At 39.3% G+C, this 24,725-nt stretch overlaps 1 protein-coding gene across 4 annotated transcripts in view; it reads right to left on the reverse strand.

Annotated features, from left to right (window-relative positions):
• FRY (FRY microtubule binding protein) overlaps positions 1-24,725 on the reverse strand; it is a 233,346-nt gene that overhangs the window by 187,267 nt on the left and 21,354 nt on the right. For 3 of the 4 annotated variants that reach the window (XM_082054462.1, XM_082054461.1, XM_082054463.1), the window contains exon 2: positions 16,110-16,286. The gene's annotated coding sequence lies outside the window, so the exon portion shown is untranslated. The remainder of the gene's footprint in view (positions 1-16,109; positions 16,287-24,725) is intronic. The other variant, XM_082054464.1, reaches the window with a different exon arrangement.

Raw genomic sequence — 24,725 nt, forward strand, 5'->3', positions numbered from 1 at the left:
CAGATTAGCAAATTAAAACTAACGAAACTTCTAACTACATACATTCTGCTGTTGAATAACAATAACTCTTAACGCGCTAAAGTGAATAAGCAGAGTGGTAATTCGAAGTGAGAGTAGCTAATGTTTCAGCCATGGATACCTACAGCAAACTGATTTTAACACCTGAAGATAGAACTTGATTTCTCAAAATCATTTAAAACACTTAGCCATGAATGCTTTAATTACTTTGCTAAAGATAGAGGACACTGTAGGATTGGTGTAGTGATCAGGAGGTTGGCTACTCCAGATACTGTTTTTGTATGAAATTCAGTACAACCTTTATTATCACTGACAAGAAAGAAACTGTTCATCTACATGCTTTTGGAAGTGAAGAGGGGAAATTATGCATCTTAATATAAACCTGTGTAGCTTTAAAAATATTTTATTGTGTGAGAAATAGAGAAGGATGAAATAGTCTGTGAGATTTCATCCTCTTCCTCTAGAAATTAAATTGCATTTGGCTGGAAGTTGAAATTATGAATGTAAGAATCCAATCTTAAACACACTAGACCCAGAAATCATACCTTGTGCTCAGAACAAACTGATTTTTAAACCAAAGTGATTTAAAGCGAGTGAACGCTACCTGTAGATAGCAAACTGATTATTTCTGATCTTGCTGAGTATTCAAAGGATCGTGAGCTCTACTTACGAGCAGAAATAAGCTTTTGAAAATCCCACTGGACTCCAAAATAGGTTAGGTGGTGGGAATTAGGTTATAACCAAAGGGAATTGTATGGCTAAATTGCTCAAGTACTTTTAAAAAATTCCTCTAAGCACTGGTCTTCATCATTAGAGGCTAAAATACTTCTTTCATGTCCTTCAAATCTGTACAATCTGTGGATCTCATGCTCTTTTTTTCCCAGTTAACAACAACAAAAGGTCAGAGGAGCTTTCCTTGCTTCCTCTTCTCTTCCAACTCTACTTGCTTTCTCAGCTTTTTCTGAACCAACATAAAAATATTCAGTCCATTCTTGATAGTCCAAGTAAACCAAAGAAAACAAATCAAATGCTTCTCAAAACAACAGAAAATGCTTAAATCTCAGGAAATATAAATATACCTGAACCAGGTGGGAAGACTGAGAAACAACGAATACCAAATGCAAGAATTTACATTTGAGGAGCTTTAAAGTGAAATTTGACAGCTTTAAATAAAATTTCAACATCGTCAGTAAGCGATCTAACCACCAGGTTACAGAATATTCTGGAAACAGCTCTTAACTTTTCCTGCTGAGGCTACTCCAACACATATAAATAATTAAACATTCATTAGAAGAGTGACTTGAAAGCGACTGTCCCATATTCTAGCAGAGCGATACAATTGCTGCACTGTACAACCTTACCTTCTCCAGCCCAATGAATATTCATGCCAAGGGGAACATTTCCAGCAGGGGAAATCGCCGCTGGGATAGTCAAAGGTGCGATAGTGATCGCACTCCTTCAGACGGGGGACACTGTCAAGGGCACAAGCGCCTGGTCCAGCAGCGGCACACTGGGATGGGAGAACAGGTCACCCTGGCAGGGCATTCAGGTGGGAATCCAGGAGAGGAGAGATGAACATCACAAACCTCTCATAACTAAATTGCCTTTTGTGGGATCCACTCTAGAACACATACTTTGAAAATTCATTCAGACCTAAAAATCAAGACCGGCAAACACTAGTTCTGAAAACCGAAAATCCTAAGCAGGTTAAGTAAAGGAATATGCAGCAGAACAGAAGTTGAAGGTCTTTGTGGTGTCCAGAACTTCTTGGAGTGAGATGCCCAACTGCCATTTTATTAGGCTCTTCTAGTGACTTAGTTTATGTATCTCCTCTTGGTCATTTTCTCCTCTTTGAGACATATCTGTAAAAACTTGACAGTCTACTCCCAAGTGAGACCACCATGGAATAAGTTACAGCACAGTACAAAGAACAAAACCAGGAGCGGGAGAGGAAGAGGGACTTGGAAGAGCTGATTATTAATCATAAGATCAAAGAAATAAAGCAGATGCACTGAGAATTCAAAAAAGATTCAGCACAGGAGTAAAGGAAAAGAGCACTCGGTAACATTTGTGATTCTTCTTCGCCAAGGCTGCAGTGACAACATCCCTCTCAGACTTCTTGTTTTCCACTTAGAGACGGAAGCTTTGCACATGTATAGATGAAAATAAAACCGGAGTGGAAAAAAAAAAGCAAGCACGATGTGTGGAAATAAAGGTTCCTCCATATACATCCAGGAATCCAGAAGGAAGTCGAGAATCAAATTGTTGAAGTATTTTACAAAAATAAGTAAATCTTTGAAAATTACAAGAGACTGGAGAATGAAATATTTCCTTTTTTTTTTTTTTAAGAAGGATATATTAATAGCAGAGGTCAAGGATTTACACTTCACTGAGCCTTTTATCTGAAACTGTGATTAAAATGATAATTAAGAATTGAGTAAAACACCAAGATTACAACACAATATGAATAATCAATGTGGGTGCCAAAAAGAAAAGTGTCATTAATCTATTATAGGTGTTTGAGCATAGAAGATAAAAGAAGACTAATTGTTTATTTATCCCATCAAAGGTTTACACAAGATCCTTCAGAAGAGATTACTACAAGAAAGTAATCCTTGTATTGCCTTTATACCTGACTCATGGAAGTGCTGAAATGCTGAAAAACAAAGCACGGGAATTATAATTTGGCTGCATTTTGAGGCTGGCAAAGGTTTATAAGGATTCAGGCTTCTCTGGTAGGTTCAGAGTAGTTCACTACTTTCTTACAATTCTGAAAGCTCAGTATAATAATAATTGGATTTATCCATTACGGGTGAAGGCTAAATCAGAACATCACACCCCTTGCCCCCAGCAGACAACTCAACTGTAGTGTCTGCAGTTTCTATTGCTATTTCCTTTTATTAAAGTTTGGTAAATAAAATCTAAAGGAAACTTATGTTTGGTAACCAATTTGTGTTTGGACAATACTCTGTACTGCAGAAATACAGATTTGAGGCTACAAAATTAGCACAGTCCAGGTCATGGAAAAGTAAGTTCTCTCACAGAAGGAATTATAATTCACTTTTTTGTTTAATAATATGGCAGAAAATCTTGTTCTTTTTCATGTGCAGTAAGCCACTTGTTATTATGACTGAATTAGAGCTGCCATTCTCATTTTCAGCTGATGAACTATTTGTGCTTATCAACAGCAGAAAAAATAAAAGGCTTCCCAAAAGTGTTCTCAATGTGTCTGCCAGTGCAGGCTGGCTCAGAAGAATCTGTATTATGGAACACAAAAAACAACACCACAATGAGTTCCTGTCTGGTTTGGTAAAGCAACTTCCATATCAGTGTACATTGATTCATGGACCTTTCCACCATGCTATACATACCAGAGCAGAATGGTATGTAAAGGGAGGATGAGGGCTTTTAGCCACCTATGTGGGAACAACTGCAATGGCAGCAAAGGAAAGTTTGAGCTTTACTAACATACTAAGCCAGCACAACTAAATCAATCAATCAATCAATCAATCAATCAGTCAATCAGTCAATCAACCCTCATCCTTCTTCTTGCTTGTGGCCCATGGAACTTCTCTCCTTGTTGCATTAGCACCCATTATGTGAGGCTGCACACAACAAACCATGGCACAAACCTGGGTTACCTTTTGTTTATTTATTTATGTTTATCCATGCTGCCTCAGTGGACAAAAAGACAGGAGTAAGCATCCAGGACAGGGATATATGAATAATTTCTTTCAGTCCGTGTGTGAGGTTACCCCTAGTTAAAATATTTGTAAAACTAAGGTTACAAAGGCAATGTTGCAGCTACTTACTGCATTTTGGGTGGGTTTTACAGGTGTCAGAAGTGCTTAAAGAAATCAAGTTGATCACAACCAGCCTGAGTGCTCTTGGGTACCTGCTTGTTCAGAGGTGACTGTTTAACAGCATAAACCCATTTAGAAAACTCTTGCTTCTTTTCTTCCTGTAAGCACTTATTACCTGGCTCTCATCCCCTGTACAAAGCAGAACAGTCACAGATCTCCAAACACCTCTGTGCGAGGAAGCCTCTAACCTTGTCTGTTTTGCATTTCAAATAGGAAGGATGAACAATGCAAGAAGAGAAAATGGGGAATCAAAAAGTGAAGAAAACATACAGCTGTTCAGGCCCACCAAATGTTACTCAAAAATGATTTGTTTAATTTTCTGGAATAACCTTGTTGTCTTAATATATTGGATGTGAACATCTGACATGTCCTCTGCTCGAATTAACCCATTTCTTCCAGTCTAATGCTGTTACAAGCAAAGAACCTGGATTTAATACAGCCTAAGCATCCGAAAAGCCTCTCTTTAGTCAAGCATCATTTTTCAGAAGTGGGGATAAGAGGAAAAGGTCAACAAATAACCAGTGATGGTCATACTCTCAAAGACAGCAAAGAGAGAATTTTAGGTTCACATTAATTTCTACCCTTGCAGTGAACACTTGACTCATAGAATAGTGCAATTAGGACTTAGCTGCCAGGCTACACCTGACCTTAGAGCAAGCTAAATCAGACTATTAGATGCTAGTCATATCATGCACTACATTTACAGTTTTAATTTGCAGTAGATAACTTAATATTGAATTGCAGTCACAGAAAAAAGAAATAAGCTTTTAGCCCACACAATTTCTCACCTCCCTCAAAAACAAACGGATAAAACGTGATGAGAATACAGCTTTTCCTGAGTTGATTTGTGTGCTGTTATGCTGATTTTAATAGATTAATATTGACAAGAGACTAGACCGAGTGTTTCAAATGCATTGTCTTTCAGCTGGCAGATGATAAGCACCTTTAATTTGTCATCATGTTCTTATTTGCTAACAACAAACAAAATAAATCGTTAAAGCTGTAATCTGGGTCTAAGATAATATTTGCCCCTTATTGTTTGATTCATAATGTGCACTTCCCATATTGAGAGGGGAAGCTGACTCATGTCACAGCATTTCACAAGCGGAACAATTAATATGCTAATGCACATTTGTAATAATTTCACTTCACGCTGATGTTCCCACTACACGATAGCTGTCGCAGCCTTATCTTCACAGGACTTGAAAGCTGATCCTCTCAACAGAGAGGCAGCGTAAACCCTGGAAACAGACTTTTTTTGGGTGGGGAGGTGCAGAGGCCGAGCGCAGGAACCCGCCAGCGGCCTCAGAGCCGTCAGGATCCAGCAGCTGAGCATCTTCCAGAGACCAAAGCCCGAGGGTGGACGCGCACTCGCAGTTACAAAATCCAGCCTGCTGTTATTCCGCTGCAATCTGTGACAGCAGGGCTGTGCTCTGGGTTCAGCGCTAACAGAAAGACCTGGAGGCTACGCAGGAATTTCATTTAGCAGGGAGCAGTACTAGTCCTGAAAAAAAACATGGCAAATGTCCCTGTTTTTCACATTGCGTTCTGTGTATAAAGTGAATACTGTGAGCAAGCTACGAATATGAAACTTACAGATTTCAAACACAATTTTCTATTTAAAACCACTTCTGAGTGCTCAGTATTTTACATAAATTAAATTGTTAGCACATATTTATGAGATAAGAACAAAGCACTTCAGCCTCTGTATAAAAAAAAAAAAGTGTTACTGATAGAGAGGAAATCCAAAATGTCTGGAACTTGGAAGTACTTTATAGAGAGTATCTTTTTAATGACACTTCCCATCAGTTACAAAGAGCTTGTTCTACACTTGCTGTTCTACACTTGCTTGTTCTACACTTGCTGTTAAGAGAGGCCACTGTCCAAAGCGATCACAGAAATTTAGGAAGCCCAGTCTTTTTCCTTTCCTTGCCGTGAAAACAAAAAGATAATGAAAATTCTGCTTTTCATGGATGGACAAATATATTTGTGGCCTATTCTAACATATAGACTTTTTAAAATTCCAACATATTGAACTTGCATTGATTCAGTGCTGGATGAGATGCAACACAGATGGATCAGGCTGCCCTGTGGCAGAAATAGTTGCTTGCCCAGGACTGGATTGCTTCTGTTGCATGAACTTCTGTTAATGAAGAGGAACCAAGAAAGGAAGCCAAAACTTATCTCACCCTTCAGCAAACTTGTCCTATGCAATGTAATGGGACAGACCTAAATTAGGTTTCAAATGTCTTTTCAACATTCAAGAAAAAAATACACACACAAAAAAACCCTCACGGAAACAGTGTATCAGAGAACACTTTGAAATAAATACTGAAAAGAAGGGAGAAAATTCAGCATGAGTCCTTGTGAAGATTTCATTTCTCATCTTCTCCCACCCTTCACATCTTCCTACAGCGTCAGACTCCACGTAATGCACAGTCACTTAATCTCCATCTCATCCTCCCTGAATATGAACAAGCTGTGTGTTACAACCTGATGCAAAGATGTGATCTGAAACCCCTGGGCTAGTACCTGTTCTGAGTCTAGATACTACTACAGCCAAATAATGAAGCGAATTTTCTATCTTCTGTTACCAATGAAGGGTGAGATTCAGATCATTTGACTTGCACTTCAGCTCGGATCTGAGTGAAATCCATGTGCCCAAATCTCAGAGCTTCTCTCCAGCACCACTCGAGTTCTCAGTCAAGGCTGCCATGATCCCACATGTCACCCAGGCCAGGAGATCTGATTCCTTGTGGTTTTAGGATTAAAAATAAATAAATAAAAAATCTTATGAGCCTCTCAATAATATGATCTTCCTTTCTCAAATGGGGGAGAACTGTCCCAGAACTGCAGAAAACACCACTGCCCAGGCTCCTACTTGTCTGAGCTTCATCTGTACCCTCAGGTTGGAGCAAACTGTTCCCCAGATCTTCAGCACTGACACCTGCCCATTTTCAGAAGTGTGGCAGTTCAAACATCCAGGTATAGCTTATATCTTAGTTCTTCATTTAAGACAAATATGCGAAGTACTTATTTTTTGCCTGAGTCCCCAAACAGACGGATGTCATGCGTGTACTCAGGCCACACCAAAATTCAGATGCACAAATGATATCAGTTTTAGAAATGAGTCTACTCATAACTACCATTAAAGGAACTGGAGCATAGAAATTTGTATCGTTCAGTATCAGCTCAGAGAATCCTTGATTATATGCTCAGCCTGCAGCTTTCCAGCTTCTCTGTGTTCTCCCCCAAAGCCCACTTCATCTCCATGCATGGCATGTTGCACTGAGTAGTAAAGACACATTCAGCTGTGATTGTTCCAGAGTTTAAGCAGGAATATAGTAACTATAGATGGATCACTAAGAGTAACAGAAACATAACCCAGTTTTATTCAACTGATTCTCTAAATTAGTGCTTTCAGTTTCATCTAGTGATCATAAAGGTGTCTATTAAAGCAACAGTTCTGGCCAAAGGAGCACACAAACTGCAAGGAGTGAGCCTATCCTTCAGTTTCCCCCAGAGACAAAAACAGTCTTCACAAGAGCATCTCAAATTTTTGTCTAAGATGACAAATGCATTCCATCTCCATCAGTCAGCAAACCATCCTCCTTCCTAGCTGTCACACTCGCAGAGGAGTCAGAACCACGCGCATATTCTTGATGTTTGGCACACAGAAGTGGCTTTGAAGTTATTTCTCTGGCATGCTTTCCGCACATCCCACTTCATGGGAAGTGTGACATACAGACTGATACACACTTTCACTTATTTTTATTCTCTCTCTAGTACTAGGGATGTACTCAATTTGCTCTCTATGTCCTTAGCTGTATTTCATCTTCCGAGAACTACTTATAAAACTGTGCAAAGTGCGAGACCAGTCAATAGAAAAATGAAGGCGTTCTACCTGAGCTCCAGAAACACCAGAACACATCCTTACCAGTTACTTTGAATGTCTGATTGAAGCACAACCCCCAGGACAGGAGTTTCAGCTTCTCCCACGGAAGTCAGCCGTATACAAGAACCAACATGACATTGCTACGGCATCGCAAAGCACACATGTGTAAATTATCTTTAAAAACTCCAGATACAGACACTAATACCCCATATCAGATTTGTACATGTTTAATTGTGCAATGTTAAACTTCTGTACCTTTATTATAAATACTTATTTTGCATACAACAGTATTAATAAGATCCACTTATTGCATCTAACACTGCAATACAGTGGCATACTTCTTTCATAAAATAAGCATTTTTCTGTGTACAGACTTAGAACAGAGTTCTGTCACGTCTCTTACCAAATGCACTTGAATTAGAAGTGTTTGTGCTCCCAAATTTGAACCCCATATTGCAAATCGAGTCTCTCTCTCTCTCTGCATCCCTCTTTTCTCCGCCTCTCTCTCTCCTATCTGCAGTAAGCAAAGCATTGCCTGGGTAAAATGAGAGCGGCTGAGGGAATGTTTCTCTACACAAGCTCATAAATGTGAATTTAGAAGCAGTCAAGAGCTCCCCTTACATTGTCATGGAAAGAAAGACAGAAAGCAAAGGAAAAGCTACTTGAATTTTAAAGGTAATTTTTTTTTTTCCCTATAGGCAGAGATAAAAGATGACAGACAATACATGTGTAAAAGAATAGGGGAAAGGAAAGGATGTGAGGGAACTCGGTGTCTCCAAACTGCAGGAAGCAGCGGCCAAGGGCACGTAACCCACACCCGGCGCTGGCTCCAGCAGCAGCGAGCGCGGCTGGCGAGCACGGGCAGGGCTGACCCTGCGGCTGTAAGGCCACTGAAAAATCACAAGGGCTTAAAGACTGAAAAAGGGGAAAAAAACCCCACAAAACCTGAAAGGAAGAATAAAACTCCCTGCACAGTCTTGCCTGAAGTCAGAGGCATTTTGGGCTTCTCATTCCTCCACTTGGTTTCCTGAAGATGCATGAGAACCCAACTAGTATAAAAGCACTACCTTTTAAAATAATTACATGAAAAGCTCCCAATTTTAATTATTATTTTCCTCTGACCTTTTAAAGCATCAGCTGCATGACAAGATGGCATCCAAATCATGCCTGAAACCTTGTTCCTGGACAGGACTGGAAAACCATCATGCTGTATTACACTGCTGTAAACCTGACACAATTTATATAGGCTGCATACCATTCTCAGATTTAAGGGAGTGTGCCTGTGCAATTTATATATATATATATTTTTTAATGTGGCTAATAAAACCATACAGATGTACTGATTATTCCATTTCCCTATGGTTATTCAGATTAGGACTCTCAGTGGTCACAGCTATTAATACAAGCAGAACAAGAATGAATTAGAAAAAAACATCTAAAAATCTGGATGAGATTCTTTGTGACTATGTATTGGCCTGAGTTAACTACAATTTAGACTAATTTGACAATAGTTAATTTGCAAGAATGACAGTAGATAGATTCAAAACAGTATTAGCAGAAGAGAGGAGTTGTGTCCCCTTTGCAAGCGCTGTAATCAGGCAAAATGACGAAAGAGATCATGTGTTTAACAAACGCTCCCTTTAGGGATTGTGTTGCTGAAAGTGTCCCTGCACACAGCTGCAGCGGCCCAAGGCTCACCAGATAAACACCAAATATATATATACACACTACTGCATGCAATGAAAATAAGAAATAAAGATCACTCTTGCAACAATAGAAGAGAAAAGGAGAGTTACTTTCCTGAGTGTCAGCTGTGCAACTGGTAAATTTTAAACTAAGGCAACATGACCTTATTCTGGCTAGTAACAGGTATGAAAACAACTGAGAAAAATGAAGTGTTAGTGTAAAATGAAACTGCGCAATAACCTAGTTTAAGACAGACACTCACTGTAGCAAGTACATATTTTAAGACACCTGTTTGCCCACTGATCATGAACATTAACTGACATGTTTATCAGCTCTCTCAAGAAAAGGAAACATGCTTCCACTCCTTACTGTCTTCTACTGTTATCTCTATGAAGGGCATCAGAACTGGGGAATTCATTTCACACAAAGTCAATTAAGAGCTTAGTTAGAGAAAAAAAACCTTGCCAAGGGAGATAAATCCTGCAACACTCCCAAAACACAGCGAGACTCCCACTGAACTCCTCCAGTGATTCATTCCACGGCCCAGGGAGATGCACGAACATCAACCTCCTGCTTCTGGCAAGTTCAGCTCTGGACTCTATAACCCCCAAATTAAGATGAGTGGCAAAATATTGAGGAGCACTAAGTCTTTCAGGCAGACTGTAGGCCATTTGGGTCTTTTAGGACTCAGGATGATAATCCTGAAATTAATCTAGATTCAAAGATACTCAAGCAAAGATTGTGCAGCCCTGTTGAAGTATCCTCACAAAGCTCAAATAAACTATAATTTCCTGACATTTCAGATTAGTTTCAAGAGGAATTTGAAGAACTAATGCCTGTGATAGCACAGAATACCATGATCTGGCTTATCTCTGGGAAGTCGTTACCAGGCTCTAGGACAGCAAAAGATGAAAAATACATTCCTGAACGCTTCCGTACTTGTGCAAACATCCAAGAAAAAGTGGTTATACTAAAGAAACTAATTATTTTCAGGAAGACATATATCAGTAAGATAAGTCCTTCAACAATTTGTGTTAGGAATCATTACCCTTGAGTTTTTTGTAGTTAAGCAGTACCGTCATGTTAAGCTGACAAAGCAACTCTGCATCTGAGAACAACTTTCAGCTATGAAAGTGAAAAGGTACTATAGCAAGGATCAGACCTATTCATGGCACTTGAGATGGCTGGTCATATCACTTCTGTCTTTCTTCAGTGGATACAATTGTTTGGGGTTAACCTTCCAAGTCTTGACTCCAAACAGCAGAGTACTGAGGAAACAGCTCTTTCAGCATAGTGTGCAAATGCAATAAATATTTTGGGGGGAGGGTGGAAACTAACAGGGAGTCCCAAGGGGACCTAAATAACCCAAGATCCTCTTGGTTCCTACACAGATTGGAAGCACATGGAGAAATGGGTGAAGTTCAGAGCACATTTCAGCAGAAATGATATTCCCAGATACATTTCTCAAGTATAACAAGCAGGATGCATCTGCTTGCATGGGAGAGAACGCAGCACAGGAACTCTGATCCACGACAGACAGAGGGGTACCTCTGCAGGGCAGAATTCATCTCCCCTAACTGAGCAGAGGAGAAATTGTCTCTTCCCGTTAAGTGCAGATGTTTCTTGAGACTCAGAGATGTTTAACCTTTGTATACTCACGCAGGTTAGATGAGGGGAATGACACGCCACGATCTTCTGCTCTATGGTCATCATGAGTGAAGCACAATAAACTCAAAAGGATTTTCTTCCATCAGCAGTGCTGCTCTGCTGGGAAGAGCCGACATGGGAGTGCTGGGTTCCCAAGCTGATGAACGTTTTCTGCCTTAAGCAAAGGGCAGGAGCAGGTCTTCATCCCTCATTATTTGTTGATACAATACCCAAGCTCTATGTATCATTATTTTAATTGGGAAGAGCAAACTAAGGGGCTGAACATTCTTTGATGGTCAGAGTGCTAAATAAAGAGGTACACAGAGTCAAAGTAAACAATTCAAAGGAGTTCTATCTTCCAGTCTCTATGAAAATGCTGAAGAAACTGGAAAAAATATAATAAGATTCTTAAAGCAATTTTGGATGTTTCTACTTAGGTATCAACTTTATTCAGAATTGGGGTCTGAATGTTTTCTGTCTTACCATGTAACTGAATAATGGCACCACTAGATTGGAAATATCTTCCTGTCAAACCCTCTTAAGGAAGGTGTCCAGCAGCAGATCTCTGCTGCTCCTCTTGCTGAAATCGTACCAAAATTGGCAATCTTGATTTGCTGCTGTACATCAACCCCCACATTAGCCAACATGGGTATGTGTGTATCTATGTGAAAGGATGTACAAAAATCTACTGAAAAATAAATCCAAATCTTTCTGCAGCCTGAGCTAAAATTTTTCAGTTCGCTTTCTGGAAACCACAGAAAGCAGGTCAGCACATATCCCAAAATAGCACATCAGCACAGAGAAAAAAAGTAGCGTATCTGTGTCTTTGGACGTCGCAGCTCATTTCTCTATAGGGGGGAATGAAGAATGAAAGCCTTTCCCTTATTCTACTATACAGAGGAACATGTACAAGAAAAAATTGCTTATACTTAAAAGACCCCCCAAATCAGCCATCTACTTGGGGAAAATGTTATCTGTTTTAATCAAAGGAAAACAGCATTGAGTGGAACCATTTAAGCTTTATCTAAACATAAGCAAGAGAAAAGCCAGGAAGTTTAAAACGTGTTTAAGATGATGTACTGGATCACATCCTGTTCCTTGTACATCTTGTTCCTTCTATCAAAAACCTATTTGGTAAAATATTTACTTTGGAAATAACGGCACACTTTCTGTGATTTTGTTGTTCATTTTGTGATTTTTTTTTTTAAAGTATTTGCTGTTTCAATAAGAATGGCTGCCTATTTTGTGATATCTTTCATGCTATGCACACTCCTAAAAGAAATATTTTCTTTAATACCAGATGCAGGTCTCCCACTTTCTATTTTTCTGTTGGTTTTTTTTTTTTTTTTCCTCTTTTTAAGGAAGTAAATAGAGGTACAGGCAAAACCCAAATCATTTAAACACTCACACATAGCTACAAAGATTCTGAAAAACTCTTCTGGGATTAATACTGACAAACTCCTTTTGTGATTTATTACAGGACCTTAACATGAAAAGAAAAACAAAAAACACTCTTAGGCAATATTAAATGATCCTTATCAGCCCTAAAATGTTATTACCTTATTCAAGCCAATATCAGTACTGTTGGCTACAACATGATGAATGATGCTGGTCTGTTTCTCAGAACAGATCCCGAGCTAGAACACTGATATTTTTAATGAGAAAAAAATTGTATTGCCTCCCCCAAATTCCATGTGTCAGTCTTCATTTATGTCTCTGCACTAGGTTAAAATGAATGTTTGAGAGGTACTGAGCACTCCTAGTATGACCTTTTAAGTTCAGCAATTTTTATGTAACCAGCAGAAATCCCTAAAATAACAAAACAAACCTATTTTTAGTTCTTCCTTTTTTTCTTGTTTTTTCCTCATGTTATATTTTTTAACCTACTGGTCTATTCATGCTTTCTCTCAATTCCTGGACACCCAGCTCTCATGTATCAGTCCAAACTATTTAAATACCTCATTCACCAGCTCATGAGGTACTATAATCCATGTATATATGTACATAGTTCAGACAATTATAGAATGGGATGCTTCCACAAAGCCAGGCTTAAGTCTCTCCAAAAGGGAGACTGAAATGGAGAACAACTTCCTGAACCTATTGCTGCTGCGATCTGCACTTTTCTTTAACATTAAATAAACCAATGCTTGTTATCAGAACTTAAGTAAACATTAGCACTGGAACAGGCTGCCCAGGGAAGTGGTGGAGTCACCATCCCTGGAGGTGTTTAAAAGATGAGGTTCTCAAGGACATGGTTTAGTGCTAGAGTTGGGTTATGGTTGGACACAATGATCTTAAGGGTCCCTTCCAACCAGAATGATTCTATGACTATGATAGGGCCTTCATAGGTAACACAGGCTTCACAGTTAACTAAGGGAAGAAATGAGGGAGCTTCTCAAACTTTGAAAAATGAAGCCAAAGCACTAAAAATATAATGGTTGAGTTTTTATGTCCTGGGAGGCCTCTACCTTGCAAAATTTTAAGACTAACTTAGCAAAAAAAGTGCATAACTAAACACAATTAATAGCATTCCTAGATTACTGCCAGATAGCTTGTCACATGCTTTAGTGGGTCTGAATAGACAATTTTCATTTGTTATTTCCAAAAGCCAAAGGCACAGAACTGATTGAGTTAAATTTAGAGCTGGACAAATACACTACTAAAATATAATCAGACCAAATAAATCAAAGAGCGTAAATTTATAGTGAAGCTTTAAAATAAATAGGAGGAAATAAGGTGGTTATGTTTATGAGTAGCAACAGATACGATCTCCCCCAGCATTCTCTTGCTGATGCCAGCAATGTCATCCTCCAAAACCTGAGAGAACCTATGGAAAGATAAAAGGTCCCTTATTCGTAAGACTTTAGTACTGCTATTTTTTCTGATACGTCACCAGTGTAATTAAAAACCAACACTGTTCTGGTTAAATGGAACTAAATAATGCCCTCCATGCCCTGGGATTTTTTCTAAACTGTAAAAGATTTCACAAAAGCACGTCATGTCAGTTGGTCTCATCTCCCTTGTAGAAAATAAAAGCCCATGAATCTGCTTGCATATTCATGTAATTCAAACTCTGAGTTCAAGGACATTTACAAGACACCTGCTAATATGCCAAATTTGTATTCAGTGGAGTGGGAAGCCTGCCATGAGATACTGTTTTCACTCAGAAGCCATTAGCTTAACTGCTGAGAGGTTGTGTTATATCTTCTTAAACGGCTTTGTGAAGGAGAAGCATTAGTATAATCAGTTGTTTCAAGACACAGTAAAACAGATAAACTAGTTCAAAAGTGGTCACAGAATCACAATATTTTCTTAGTATTGGCTTAACTGGAACACAGGAGGTCCTAGAATTATAGTCGCAAGGTAGTCTAGGAAACAGCTCTTGTTTCCCAGCTTAGAGCCTGTAATTACATATAGTTATACTTTTCCAGACCGGAGTCATCACACATTCCCTCCTGGCTCATGTGGTGCAATGATACGTGCTCAATCTTGTGTCCAGAGCACTTGTGACCATGTTCTAGACTCCTTTGGCTGCATTATTTTATATGGGTTAGAGGTCTCCCTCACACCCTTCAGCAACTGACATGGGAATTTCAGCATGTTCCAATGGTACAAAAGGTTGAAATCACACACGCTGCTGTGGAGATGTGTCCCAGAGCCCTGGCACAAGTCTGAACTCATAGAGTCAGCCATATGGAGCCCTTTCCATGTCAGCATGCACAGAACAGCTCATCTCTAGGCAATGAAAATCAGGATCATCGTGATGGTCATGTAGGTCGTATAGGTCTAGAATACATATCACATATGTACAGATCTCTGTGCCCTACAGCATAAATACATCATTCTACTTGTTTTGATCTCCACTGTCTTGGATTAAAAAAAAGTCTACATTGAAATAAAATAGGCACTGAATTATAAATGGTATTATAATATAATTGTCTCGGTGTACTGAAAGCCATCATCCAAAAATCTAGAAAAGCTGAAATGGAAAAATCTGCATTTAAGCAATAAAATAACATAAAAATAACTACTCAGATTGAAAAGTCTGTGGCTGTGTCAAGAGCCTTTATAGTACTGCTCTTTAAAAGCAAAAGAAAATATTTCACTCTTCAGTGGCGTAGAATTGGGAGCACTGGGGAAGCCAGTACTCCAGGAGAAATACTGCTAACAATATAATTTGCTGGGACTTACAGCTGATTACAGGGTAAAAATAATTGACTCAAACAAATCTTATATGGCAGAAGGACTAACTACAGCTTAATAAAGACAGGTTAAAACACATCCAACCTTTTTTAGTAGGAAAAAAAGGTTTTGTTTTGTTCAAGAGAAGGACACTGATAAATTTCTACTCCTGTTGCTCTCTATTTTTCCCATGGTTCCTTGAGATATAAATGCATGGTAGCAACTGCGACTATTTCAGATATTTATTTAGTACACATGCAAAATGCTTACTCATCTGTTTTCAAACACGTATCAGCATTTACAAAACCAAATATAGCCAGCTGTTTTCTGTAAGGAATTTCAGTCCCAGGAAGGCTTTAACTAAACACTTGCACTGTATCAGATTAGTTAAAACCCCCAAGTTTCTTCAGCTCCTGGTAACAGTTTGCCAGCTTTCACTGACATTAAGACAAAGAGTCCATAAACACATGGAGTAAAGTATGTTCACAATCTCATGTCACATGTGATGGTCTTCATACAGTTCTGTAATTCATATTTAACGTGAGGCCATAAGAAACCAAAACCTGGCATTGCAAAATATTTAAATTCATGCACACGACCCTTTTCAGTAAGAACTACATAGACATGAGCTTCCAAATCCCAACATGCATGTTTTATATTTTTCACCTCTGCAAAGTACTTTAAACTATTTACTAAGGAAAGAATATTAGTTGCCACATTTATTCAATAAAAGCATTCACACCTAAAATTCACTATCATTCTAACAGAAAACTCTCATGTAAATCTGTAATGACTAGATAATGAATGCAAAGTCTTACCTTTCCCTGAAGCAATAGTTTCCAGTCGTGATCCCTCTTAATGCTTTAATTTTGCAATGTAATTTTCATAAATAGTTTTCTATGTCAGACAGAGATGGGTTAAGTGCAAGCAGCCTGGATGCTCTCTTGCTTGCTTCCTGGAGATCACTGTTCTGCATTGTGAGCCATCACAGCTACCTAGGGAAAACAACAGGCGCCTTAACCTTCAGTCATCTGGACAACGTGATATATTACTGCTCCCAGATTAAGCAAAAGATTAAACAAAATCCAAGTCTTAAAACATGACCTTAAAAATGGTATTTATCTAGCAAACATTTCATAATAGATGCTGTTAAAAGAATAATTGCATATTTTCTTACCAGGAATTCATGCTCTTGGATAGAGACACAAAACAAGTCGGAAAATTATATATCCAAATGTTGTAAATTTTTAAAATTACAACTTGTCTTTACAGTGACAACATGAACTAGTCTTTTTGTTGTTTGGTTGGTTCTGGTAGATTTCTGGTCAGAAACTATAAGCAATAGCAGAAACTGCATTATGCTGTAATTCCTTAAGCAGAAGTAAACTGAGTGGCACCTCTGGAAAATAGAACTGCTGAGAGTAGGAATCTTTTGCTATTCAGGTACACCTACAAGGCCCCTATAAGAACAGGAAACATTACATTTCTATTTGGTGCAACCACAGGCATCTGGCAGCCATTTTTTTAATTCAGTCTAATAACAGCTGCAGGCTCAGAAACAAAAGTTATTCACCCATAACCATTCTTCGAGACAGGCCACGTAAGCAGCACAAAGCTACCACTGCAACATTTCCTCACCTAGACTGGCTGACATCTTCTCAGCCCTCAAATAACACAACACAGAGATGGCTTTTGGACTGCAGGACTGTTCTTACTCAGGTTTATGTCTGGGATTCACGGGTCATGGAACCATGCGGAGCATGAAGTTGTCTCTGGTGGTCCTTCTCCAAGCAACACGCTCATCGTCTGCTGCCATGTTACTGTCAGTGTGTCCAAGGTTTTAATGCCAGTTTGGAAGGTGGAGATGGAAAAGAAGCTGAGAGTTTTGAGCAGATCCCAACAGGAACAAAAGGCTCTGAAGCTGAGACTGCCACCTGCACCACGTCTGCGTGCAAAACCACTAGCAGCAGATGTGGGCACCGCGCTTTGAGGGAGAGGGCTGTCCCGTGACGGATGTGCCCAGAGGCTCACAATGCTGGATCATCAAACCCAACTCGCGTTCTGTTACTACAAGGAGAATTTGAATGTTGTCTGTGAGCTTAAGGAGTGATGATGCTACGTAGGTCTGTGAAATGAGTAAGACACCTTGTTTGCTAACTTCAATATGAGATGCAGTTGCTCGGGGCCTTGTTCAACCATAGTGTTGAACACCTCCATGGACAGAGTCAAACCCACCTGGACAACCACAGGGCTGTCAGAGCAGCCTCTTGAACGGCGTATCTCAACCTGAATACTCCAGACCCATGGCAGCAAACAGGACAGTCCAACTCCAGCAACAGTGGCTGACCTGTTCAGCCCCAACAAATGGGCACTTAAAAATCAACTGAGTTGATATTAGCAAATGATACCCAGTTTTCTGCCATCTCATAAAGCGGTGTTTTACAACCCTGTCTCCTCTCTCTACCCTTCCCTTAACAACAGGAACCACCCTCGCCACTTCACCACATATTATTAAAGCGTTTATACTTTTTTATTTCTCTCTCTTCAGTGCCTTCTTCCTTCTGGATAGCCCTTTGAAGGTATTTCCCACAAAAACACAATAGCACTTCTGCCCATGCTTTAAGAAGCAGTACTGTAAGTCTGGATAATTCTCTTCTGGCATGTTTACGCAAGAGTTCAGGTTTCCTGCACATTAAGAGAACTATCAAACTGTGACATCTAAGTCAAAAGTCACTGAGATAGACAGGGCAGCCATGGCTCAGATCTGCTGCTTCAAACTTTCTGCAAATTTGGGTGTCTTTTTGTATGCTATACTCCAGATGCATTTTAAAGATAAGGCCTCATTGTTTAGACATTTTTTGGTTTCTGGAAAATGAGAAGTGACAGACGGCAGATCTGACAAGTTCCTGAAACTACTCCAGTTCCTCATCTCCCTGCTGAGAAGCCCGTTCATGTTTGTGAGATGCTGTCAGAGATGTACAAGATTTTTGGACAAAAATTTGTTATCAAGTTTTAAACTCAAAGAAAATCCCAATAACATGGAATACTTCAGGTTATCATAATCAATACAACAGAGTGGATTCAGTCCATCATACATCAGATCTGTGCAGTTAGATGAGACTGCATCTTAAAAGCAATCACCTTTTTCTGCATATTCATGTGATAAATTTGCACTTTCCAGTCTCTGGTAGCCTGAAGTCATTACCCATCACTTTGTGGGCAGGACAGTCAGGAGGAGAGGGAGGGAGCACTTTCCATAACAGCCTCTGAGGCAACACTGCAAATACTGACTTTCATGGACACACTTTATTTACAAGAACAGGGGCAAGGTGAATCAAGCAACCTCCAGCCAAACGCTACAGCTTGTGCAGACACGCCACCTTTTCAGTCCAGTATATAAAGGGCACACTCTCCTCTACAACCACTGCAGAAACCGAACCCTGAACAAGGACAAAAATTAGGAACCTGAAATAAAGTACAGTATGGACATGATTTGTTTGACTGCCAAGTATTGCACAATTATTTGTCTTATGCTTTCTAACTTTTTATTCATTCTCCTTCAGACATTTCTTGGTAAGTATGCTATTTCTACACAGGTGTTATTTATACCAACCTATGGCTTTCATAGATCAGGTGTTTTGTTACATCGGTAAAAAAATATATGCAATACAACACGTATAAGCCACAGAGATCATTGGCACTTCCACTGTGACCAGCTTTTTCTTCTGAAAAGCAGGATTTTTATTTGTGTCACTTTTTAGAAGTAAAGAAAATCAATAAATAACCTAAGTAGGTACACATTGTTCTTGTAAATATTATTGCTTAATGGACATTTCTGAAATAATCTTCATCATTTAATAATATTTAAAACTATGAAAACTGTGGCATTAAATGCACAAACACTGCAGTAACTCCCCAGCTGTAAAGTAAGATCCCAAAATAAGGAGGTTTGTCGAAATACACATTGTTCTCCAGAAAACAAAAAAATGAGTGATGGTAGGAGCTGCATCACTTCAGCACCCTCTGTTGGCCCGTCCTCCTGCAGCACCTTCCTGCCTGCACTCATTTCAGAGCGTCATTTGTTCCGTCCTTAAGCTATGACGAAGATTCCTTTATCCAGAAAGACACATGAAAAGGAAAAAAACAAAACAAAACAAAATAAAATAAAAAGCAAACAAACACGCCACATCTCAGCCCTACTGACAGAAACTTGAGATATATAGCACAATGTAGCTTAATATCAGAATACTCAATGCTGCTGGACCTGTCATGCATTAGCCCACCTTTGCAGATGGTCAGAATTGATCTGCCTAATTACAAGGGTAAAATGTTCTTTACGAGCCCACTCTTTGTCTGATACTTCTAATAGATATCAATACTAAATAACATTGACACCAACACTAAATAGCAACTTATGTGCAGCTCCCATCAATAGAAATGACAGCTCTCCTCAAAGAACAACTATTTATATGGGACATCTTTCACCGTGGCAACTGAGAACTGACAATAAATGCGTTACATAGACTATCATCCTCAAAAGAAACTGCTCAAACCACTTCTGGCGACGCATGCAGATGAACTGAGTCCAGATGCCAGATACAAGGTGATTTAAAAATAAACTCTATATACTGCTTTCTGGTGGATGGCCAGGAAAGGCAGGACCAAAGCAGGTCTTACTGAGCTGTCTGGCTGCTTCCATCAGCCAAATGGTTAGTAACTGTCTACTTTATCTACCTACAGCTAAACCCTAAAGCCAACACTGACCAGAATCCAAGAACCAACAAAAGAGCTTGTCTTAGCTGACCTTAACAGCAGCAAAAAATTTAGTCTCAGAAATGTCACCAGCTATTACAAACCTGCTCCTAACACTGTCTCTTAACTTTGCAACTTTAAGCTCTGTACAATTTTGTACCTGCCTAGTTTTGTTTCCACAGCATCCTACCTGCTCACCTGAAATTCATACCCGTCATCTCTCCACCCTTCCAGGCTCTGCTCTGTGTCTCTCTTTTCTGCATGCAGCTTCACGTGATTCTCTCCTAATATTTCTGTGTTTATCAACTTCAGGACAGTGCTAATAAAAACTGATGGTCAGATAGTAATCTCCAGAACATGATGAAATGCACACAAACTTTTGCCAACCGAATTTGTAGTACTTGTCAGAAAGCATCGCTTCTCTATTTCAAATATTTACACACATGCTTCTACTTGGAGTAATTTATATTTTACCACTTAACAGGGATGGAGAAATCAGTTTGATTTGGAATGTCAAGATGTGAATTATTAGAGTCAAATATTTATTGCACAGAACAAACCAGAAACGATCTCACAAGATCTGTGTAGTTCATCTGAGGTCACTCGCAAACCAGTCCAGAAGCCAGAGGAGGACCCAAATTGAACCCACATCCCTAAACCTCAAAACTGAATAAAAGCAATTGAGCATTTGCAATGCATGATGTTATCATCCATTTTCAGGAGTTACTATTTTGAGAGTTATTTTCAGGCATTTATATTCTTGCTTTACACTTGTTTCTGCTGGCAAAGATTTCTTTCTCTGTAGCTGTTTTATTATTTTAAAGCAAATTTACTGCTTTATTTTTTTTTTCCATGTTTAAAAGGTCTGGTTCCAAACCAGTAAATGGTAGAAGTTATTTCCTTTAAGACTTGGCTGCTCATTAGGTGGCTGGTTGGGGCTGCAGTAGCCTGTTCAGTAACAGGTTATTTACGCAATGAAGTTCCTCTGCCTGGCAACCCTAAGGGTGGGGTTCAAAACAGCAAAAGCACCAGTTGTTCTGCAACTGAAAGTGAGGGAAAAAAGAAAAAGAGATGCAGGAACAAGGAGTGTAAGGGGAAATACTGCTTTTCTTTATGAGAAATGCAGCTTACTAAGAAAAGAAGGTAACAAACAACATAGAAGAATGAATCAAAGGCAGCTGAAATATTTCCCACTCAATGTTGTAATTAATTCTGAGATCATGATATGATAACGATTACTAAGATAAATAATTCATGCAGAGAACACGTTAATCCCTGCAGAGGATCATGTAAATACTTTGCTATTCTGGCAATGATCTTCCCTTTCCATTGAATACTGAAAGAACCTTCACTTATAAAAAATTCTTGTTAAAAAAGTTACTGGTAAAATAGCTGGATATTTTGAATACTTGCAGAGCAAGCATTAGTATCTTGAGATACTAATCTGTTGAGATGTTAAACTGAAAAAAAAAAAGTGAGGGCAAATATTAAAATCACTGTTGACGGAGTTTTAGGGGTAAAATTAACTATTAATTTAATTTACTAAGTTTGTGCTGGTTAAAAGTAGTCAAAATTATAATACAAGATAAATCCTATTATTTTGGAGATTTATAAAGAAATCTTCTGTGAAGGAATCAAGGAAACCAGTCACCTCAAATATTAGTGAATGAGAAAAAAAAACACCAAAACTATTTGGCCCTGTATCACTTCATCGTTCATAAAATTTATTCCATTTAATGATTTCCCCACTCTCCCCAATTCAGAAGTCTTTCCCTTCCTCTGCTTGCCCAGAAACTGATGAAGCACCACAGCGAGAATAAGCTTAGCTAGGGAAGTTATCCATTTATATTCATCTAGAACTTGTATTTTTTGAAGTATTTAATGCAGAGGGGAGCAGCCACCTCCCAGGCAGCGGGGATGTGCCCAGCCAGCCCAGGGGGTGCAAGGCCGCGCCAGGCCCAGCTGCGCTTGCTTCACTCCAGCTCCGGGTGCACAGCACAATGAAAAGCTTTAGGTGCTGGAAGGAGCAGGGCAGGGCTCTAGCAGTCGCTTGTGTCCACCCAACCAGCTGCACTTCGCTTCTAGTTCCACCTGGCCAGTCTGGTGTGAACAGCTCGGGAAGGCAGCGTCAACATTTCTGCACAGTGACACAGCTCACACTGTACGTACGGCTCTGGTCCTCGCGCTTTCTCCTCATGACCTCAAAGACAAGACGGATTAGTCTGTCTTCATACTTCAACTCCTACCCCAACATACTGGTCTCTTAAAGGGAAGTCTTTTCTGGTAACTATGTTGTGTTACAGAGTAGAGTAAATGCACTAAATACATTTACTAAATCATAGAATAGTTTGGGTTGGAAGGGACCTTCAAAGCTCATCTAGTCCAACCCCCTGCAATGAGCAGGGACATCTTCAACTAGATCAGGTTGCTCAGAGCCCCGTCCAGCCTGGTCTTGAATGTCTCCAGGGATGGGGCATCTACCACCTCTCTGAGCAACCTGTGCCAGTGTTTCACCACCCTCATTATAAAAAATTTATTCCTCAGGGCTAATCTCAATCTCCTCTCTTTTAGTTTAAAACTATTACCCCTTGTCCTGTCATAATATGCCCTTCTGGAAAGCCTGTCCACATCCTTCTTATAAATGAAGTGTCTGAGATGCATCTTTTATGCTCTAAAATAGATTGATAAACATACCTGTACTTAGCAGGCACTATTCTCTGATGTGTTGTTATACAATCCCTGGAGCTCAACTTGGTTGATGGATTCTCACCAAACACGTATAAGGTCACGCTTTTCTTTTACATTTACCTAATTTGTGACAAAATGTTCACCTCACTTATTGACCGTATACCCACACATCCTGATTACTATTAGCAAAAGCAGTTCGCTAATAAACATTCTGAGGTCCTAAAAACATTTATTTAATTCACCAGCAGACAATAGGATAAAGTGATACAAAAAAACACCTCAACTACTAAAAACTGGTAAAAGCAGGCTGGGATCAACCTTGTTTGCCATCAGGGTGGCAGTACATGGATTACTGCTTTTTGCCACAGTCACTGACAGCTCCATGTGGGTGCTCTGGAGAGCTCCACATTGATGAAAACTTTGAAAATTAGTATCAATAAATGCCATCCCATTCTAGGTTTAAACTCTCGTGTCTCTAGCTATTTTACAACATAACGTTTTAGAACGCAACTATTCTATGTAAATTTCACCTCAAAACTGCCCATACGTCTTGAATAGCTTTGTATTTCTCAAAGATTTCAAGAGTGAAAAGGACAGAATCAGGTGGTATTTCAAATATCTGAGAGAGTTAAAAAAACCAAAACAAAGCACAAACAAAAAAATCCAACTCTCCCTCTACTTCACATTAACTTTTGTGGGGAAGACTCAAGCACGGCCAACACAAGTGAGCTGGGGGACAGAGCAGGATGTGAGATGAAGGGATCTCGTTTCCCAGCATCAGCACCAGTTCCTCCTGTTCACAGTGATCACATAACTACAGCCTCATTTGGAGTCAAAGTGACAAGGGGAAAACACTTAATTGTTTATAAGATAAGGAGTTTTCTACACGTGACTAACACGGAGGGTGCATGGTGGTGGGGTGTTGCACTCACCACCAGCAGGACCGCGCTGCGTTCTCAGGAGAGTTCTTGGCAATGCTGTTCTCCTGCCAGCATTTCTAATGGGGCATCAGGTGTTGGTTGGGTGACTCCAGCAAAAGCGGAGGTCCATTGGAACAAAAATATTAAAAGTAATCCTCTTCTACAAAAATCTGACGTTTATTTTAGTAGGCTTCTGTGATGTGGCTGGCTGCAACAGTTTTCAGATGGGAACTACTGCTTTTGTTTTGCTAGTTTTAATTAAATTTGATCCTCTAAACTAGCATTTCATTAAATAGTTTTCTTTTTTCTGATCTCCCTCCACGCTCTGTTTTGATTAATCAGATATGCAAGCAAATTCAGTGACCCAGACACTGCAATTTTAAATAAACAAACTCCGGATGAAATTCTTAAGCCATCTGTACAAAGCATCCCAGACAAGATTTAGACCTGAACTTTTCCAGCTTTTCTTGCAGGCACAAGCAAGAAGAACAATTTGAAAGACGGGCATCAAAACTGGTAGAACAGAAATCTGTTCTCCAGAGACCCTTTTCCTATCACGATCTGCATAGTTTTCCCCCAGCTAAACAGCTTCAGGAAAAAAACAGACAAGCAAAACACCCATTGCAGCCAGTACCTTACCTTCATGTTACAAAATCAACCAGCTTTTCAATTTAGTTTAAATTTCCTTTGTCTAATAGTCAAATTCTGTAGTACAGCATTACTTTTTTCTTTTTCCAAAGCAACTAATTCTTTATTATTTTAGACAAAAAAGAGTAGAAAATTAATAATAAATCTAAGTAACAACCAAGCAAGGCCTCCCCCTGACTTAGAGTTGACTTATCCTTTTTTATGCCTTTACATATAAAGGACTTCAGAGTGAATAATTAAGAAGAAAGACTAACAGAAGTAGCACGTAACTTCTTCAGTTTGGAATACTGATCAGTTTGCTGCCCACTCACTTGTTAACATATTTAATGCTGAAAAAAAGACAAAAAAGAAATACTGATCCCAATGTGAAGTAAACACTTTCAATTATTAGAGCCAAAGTTTCTACATATGAGTAATCTACAAAAA

This window comes from Streptopelia decaocto, assembly GCF_964273445.1.
Source record: "Streptopelia decaocto genome assembly, chromosome: 1".
NCBI classification, from domain to species: Eukaryota; Metazoa; Chordata; class Aves; order Columbiformes; family Columbidae; genus Streptopelia; species Streptopelia decaocto.